Source organism: Palaemon carinicauda, chromosome 29, assembly GCF_036898095.1.
Source record: "Palaemon carinicauda isolate YSFRI2023 chromosome 29, ASM3689809v2, whole genome shotgun sequence".
NCBI lineage: Eukaryota > Metazoa > Arthropoda > Malacostraca > Decapoda > Palaemonidae > Palaemon > Palaemon carinicauda.
Window position 1 is genome coordinate 14,598,680 of NC_090753.1, and position 6,526 is coordinate 14,605,205.

Below are 6,526 nucleotides of genomic sequence, written 5' to 3' on the forward strand. Positions count from 1 at the left end.
TCCACCACCTTTGTCGACCCCCTTCTGTAATCATTTCTTATCCGATCCTCTCTTGTCACCCCAGACATCCACCTAAGCATTCTCATTTCTGCCATATCCATCTTCTTCGCCTCTGTCTTCCTCATGCTTGCTGTTTCGGTTCCATACAGCATTGCTGTTCTTATCACCATCTTATGAAATTTTCCTTTTAATGTCAGTGGTATTCTTTTGTCACAAAGAACTCCTGAGGCTGCTCTCCAGTTGTTCCAGCCTGCCTGTACCCGATGTTTAACTTCATCTACCTTACCTCCACCAGCGTTACCAAAGGAACCAAATAATAATAATAATAATAATAATAATAATAATAATAATAATAATAATAATAATAATAATAATAATAATAGCTATTTGTTTACATGAGCACGCTCTCCATTTACTGAAAAATTATGCATTCCTGCAGCTCTCTTCTTTTTTGTACAGTAATTAGGAGGTTCTTTATACGCTGGGGAAGCAGAGAAATTAGCAAGATATGTTGTGGGAGGGGGGAAAGGGGAGGGGCGGGTGGAGGAGGTACTAAGCGACCAGAAACCGACATCGTCAACATAGTCAACCAAAGAGAAGTTCGTGACGTCAACATACATATGGTATATATAAAAAATATATACTAAATTAAAAATGAATCAATTACTCTGAGGAGTCACTATTTGTGAATTGTGTATTTTATTTGGTAATACTTGACGATAAATCTAATTTCTTTAAAGAAACTTTTTACTTGAAAGACTATTTTTGTAGCTTATGACTGTTTTTATTGGCGGGAAATTGGCAAGCACCCTTAGGCAGTGTTCAATATATGGTGTTAGTGTAGCAAAATTTCGTCTGGGAAAACTAGTCATCCTGAAAATGGTTTCTTTAAAAAGCACTTTGAAAAGATTTATTATCAAATATTTACCAAACATAAAATAAACAATTCACAAATAGTGACCTTTTTGAATAATTACTAGAGTTTCAATTTAGTATATATATTGAATCTATTCCAAATGTCCACTGACGTGACGAACTTCTCTTTGAATGACTATGTTAACGATGTTAGTTCCAGGTCGTTTAGTACCTCCTCAACCAATCCCCCCACCTCCCCCCAACCCATGTGCAACATATCTTTCTATTTTTTGCTTTCCCAGCATTTAAAGAAACTCATAATTACTGTACACTAAGATGAGAGCTGCAGGATTGCATAACTTTGGAGTAAATGAAGAGCGTGCTCTTGTAAACAAACACCTAATAATAATAATAATAATAATAATAATAATAATAATAATAATAATAATAATAATAATAATAATCATGAATGTGAGTAATATATATTCACCATAAATAACCACACGTTGTACATTTACTAATCAGATATCCTAATAGATATAGGTTGATTTCAAGTCTAGGAACAAATTCCTGAATTCGAGTGGAATATGTACAATAGTCTTGTAATAAACTTATATCTCCCTTGATGGATCGATTGGTAAAAGTCTCTGCTGGCATGATTTCAGCTAAGAGGCATATGTTCGAGTTCTTGCCCAGCCATATGCATTTGTCATGAATGAATTTCCAGTAGATATATATTCCCAAATGTAGAATTCTATACTGAACACCTTTGTGGTAGATATATATATATATATATATATATATATATATATATATATATATATATATATATATATATATATATATATATATATATATTTATATGTATATATAATATATATATATATATATATATATATATATATATATATATATATATATATATATATATATATATATATATATAGGGTGTTAGTGTGTGTGAGCGATTATATACTTGAGTGGAAGGATATGTCCGAGGCGATACTTCTGCAGTGAACTAGTAGCAGCTGATGCTGGTGATGATGATGATGATGGTATATATATATAAATATATACATATATATATATATATATATATATATATATATATATATATATATATACATATTATATATATATATATATATATATATATATATATATATATATATATACATATATATATATATATATATATATATATATATATATATATATATATACGTATATATATATATATATAATATATATATATATATATATATATATATATATATATATATATATATATATATATATATATATATATATATTTATATATATCCTTTGTTCACACTATTTTTCATTTTAATTTCGTTGCATATAAGTGTGTTAATAATATGTCCATTTATGTTCATGAATTATCTTTGACTATACAGCAATGAATAACAGGATGTAACATTTGCATTTCTAAAATAACTATTTTCCTGCCCATTATCAATGAGTACTTCTTAATGAATGGGCAGCTGCTGTCTTACTCGTGCAAATAGGTGTCAATAAAGGCTTCTTAACGAACACCCTAATTAGTGATTATGTTCTAATAGCATTATATATTTAAATTTTAGAGCCTCATTACTTGTAATGGGCAAATGAGCTTGAATGGAGGCTCAACTTCATTGAGAAGCTTATATATTGCTTCTCGGAAAAATATTTCTTACTGAAAAAAAAAATCCACAAAGAAAAATTTTATAGTCAAGCAATTGCATTGAAGGATGAAATTAATGAAAAGCAAAGAGAGCTATTACTAAGCGCTATTTAAGTGTTTAAGAAGATCTAAGTTAATGATGTTTTCTTAGTAAGTGTCATAATCTTCATAATACGCCTAATAGCATATCTATAAAAACATGTCTAAACATAATTCCAAAAACGGTTATTCTATAATTGGAGAGTTAAATCTGTATTAGTTTGATTTGGTATAAATCTTACAGATAACGGTTCACCCTGAATAAAAACAGTTACTTGAATAAGAATCGTCACTCTTTGTAATTATATATTTGGAAACCTTGATGCACATGTCAGTCATGGAATTTTGTATGCATGGATAAATTAGAAAAAGATATCAGGGGTACTTTTTGATGGGGGTTTCAGAACCAATGTAAAGGAAAGTTTTATAAAAAAGATGTTAGACCATCCATGTTGTAGGGGGCAGACTCTTGACCAATAAAGAGGAACTAATAGGAAGAATGGAAGTGGCTGAGATGAGAATACTGACGTGGATGTACAATGTCACAAAAAAGATTACATCCGGAATGAATTAATCATAAGGACAGTCAAAGTATTAAAGATTTCAAAAGACGCTCAGAAAAGAAAACTTGAATAATTTGGTTATGTTATGACGAGAGAAGATGAACACGTTTGTGAAATGTATATGAACATAGACTTGGAGGGCAGAGGAAGGTGAGGACGGCTATAGTTCAGGTGGAAAGATAAAGGATTGAACGGCATAAAGGAAGAATTCTTTATGAGAACAAACTGTACAGGACGGATGAAGATGGAGATGACTAACTAGAAACATAGACCCCATATAGAAATGGGAAAAGCTGAAGGTAAAGAAGACGAAGCAAGAATATATTCGGCTATATTTTACACCGGACAGGGCAGGGATTAGAAAAAAATACTTAATAATCCAGTGATTAAAGAAGGAATTAAGTAAAATTAAAAGACCATATACCAAGTAAGATATATTTTGTTATATAATATATTACGTTGACCGCAAAAGAAAATGCTTGATGGCTGGATGAACTTATGTAGGCAACAATCAAGGCTAATACAAAAAGGTTAGTCGAACAGAACTCTCATTTTCAATTCGCTCTCTGACTGTGACGTCACGCCAGTCTCAACTGGCGATTCTCTGTTACGCCGTGGCCTTGTATATCAATGCGTTATTGTTATTTCTCTTTGAGTAACTCTTGCTCTTAACTACTTAATTTGATTCTCCCGTTATTAGAAAATTCCGCGAACTCCTAAACAATTTTGTTTAAAAAATAATTACTATAGACTTAGCACAGCAGTGTGAATTGATTAACGAGTATTGAAGGAAACACGGTTGTAGTTTTAACTTTCATTAATGAGAATAATTTTTACACACTTAACTACAAACATAAATAATTTTCATCTATTTTACAATTGCCTTGATTGAGCCTTGAAATGTATAAAGTATTTAAACACATCTAAATATTTACTTAAATTTTTTTCTTGCCTCTCCCCAATTATTTTCAATTTCTGTTTTTCCTTTCTTCATTTTAATATCATTATGCAAGTGCCTTAGTCTAAAATATATACAGTAAGTATCTTCGCAAAATAGTCAATAATGTCTTTAGGGACCTATACTACTGAAATCTTATATGAAATTATCTCATTTGATAAGAGAATTTAACAACATAAATTTCGGAAGCATTGCAATGTTTGTCACTTGGTATTTCAGTCACCTATATTATTTGGAATTAACTCACCCTTTAGTGTTTGTATGGATGGGACAGCGTTTTTCTTCAATAACCTCATATATTTAGGGCTCTGAGTAGTCAGAAACCTTGATTACATATCATCAATCTAATCTTCAGGTGTGAAATGAGCTGAACACACAGTATGGTTTGGATTGATTTCATCGGATCGGCAACACACATTTATCCACTTATCGCAATAAATTTTTTCTCTAGGAAACGTAAAATACCTAATAGCATTAACTTTGGTTATTCTTTTGGTATTCAGGCATCCGTAAACAGAACAGTTATTTGGCATTGTTATTTAATTCACTGCTATCGTTGTAAATAATGCTAATATGGTCTTGCTTGTAAGTGTACCAACCGTGTGTCACACAATTGTACATAATTCCTTTTGCATATATTATGCTTGTATCTTCGCTCTTCCCCTGCACTAAACGAACATGAAAATTCATGTCTGCTATTTCCTCTGTAACATTGTCTGTCTTGTTAACTTGTTATGTCCTGTTGCCTTGAGGTTTTGTATATAAAGGAGAGTGTTCTATAACAATATAACTCAGTCGTTCCCAACCTGCCTTTGAGTTCACAACCTTACTCGGCGCTGTCACATTGGTGACCCCGGAAGTTGACTCGCTCCCACTGCCTTCCACCACCACCTCCCTCGCCCCTCCATCGTTGGTACTATGACGGAGACGGACTCTACTACAGCAGTTGGCGCTGCGGCCGCCCCATTGAAACTTTCACCGTTCGCCACCGGAGATTCGTTTGCTTGGTTTCAGCGTGCAGAAGTCCACTTTCGTATCAGGGGCGTGACTCGCTCAACCACCAAAGCGGATTATGTTCCCGCGGCGATACCCGAGGACACCTTCCAAGAAATATCCGACTGGCTTTGTGAACAAGGAGAAACCACAATAGCGTATGACGCCCTCAAAACATACCTTCTGCAGCAGTACTCGCCGTCGCCAGCCGCCCGTATAGCAAAGCTTTTTCAGCTCTCGCAACAACCGTTGGGGGACCAAAGGGCTTCGCTGGCCCTCAGGGAAATGACCAGTATCGCTCGCCTTCAACTTGCCGCAGACAGCTCTCCTCGTGAGCTGAACCTACTTAGTGCCCTTTGGATACGCCGTTTACCCGAACCTGTACGCGCTGCCATACCCAATGTCGATAGTTTACCCATAAAGGACTTGATGACCAAAGCCGACGCCCTTATGGACAGCCACTTCAAGACCTCCTTCAACGCCTCCACCCCTGACAACGAGGATGCCTATTCAACGTCGACCGAAGCTGACATGAATGCCGTAGGACATACACGCCTACCCCGTGACGTGCCGAAGCGGCGACAAAGCCGCCCACCACCTACCAATTCCTCGCGCCCCAACGAACGACTTCTACAGCCACTTACTTCCTCCCATCCGCTGCAGTTTTCCTACTACCACTTCAGATTCGGGGCAACCGCGAAGAAATGTGCCAAGTATAGTCAGTGGCCAAAAAACGTGTAAATAGGCCATCGCTTGTGGCGGTGGCCTCCCATGTCTCTAATCTTTTCTTTTTACAGGATGCAGGAACGGGCGTGCGATTTTTGGTAGACACGGGTGCTTGTCGTTCTCTTTTGCCAAGGAAACTCTTCAAGGCACGACGTAGTCTGTCTACATCTGCCGACGTCCGCTTGGTAGCTGCCAACGGATCTGCGATACCCACCTACGGTTACGAGAACCTCACATTATCGTTCGGAAACGGTAAATTCAATTGGAAGTTTCTCGTTGCTGACATCACGATGCCAATCCTCGGTGCGGATTTCCTCTCTCATTTCCACCCTCTGGTCAATGTCGCCCACCGACGATTGGTCAACGCAGACTCGTACTTGTCGACACCTCTTCAACCCGCCCCCTCTAACCTCGCTCTCCACATCAGCGCACCCACGGATGCCTACGCCCACCTCCTCACGTCGTACCCGGAAGTTTTCCGTCCAGAACTTCGGCAAACGCCCACGGTTCCGGCCAAGCATGGTATTTATCACCATATCAAGACGACGGGACCCACAGTCTTCGCAAAATTCAGACGTCTGGCAACGGAACGATTGGCAGCCACCAAACAGACGTTCGCCGAAATGGAGAAAATGGACCTTTGCCAAAAGGCCTCCAGCCCATGGTCGTCACCCTTACACATCGTTCTGAAGAAAGACGGCTCCCTCC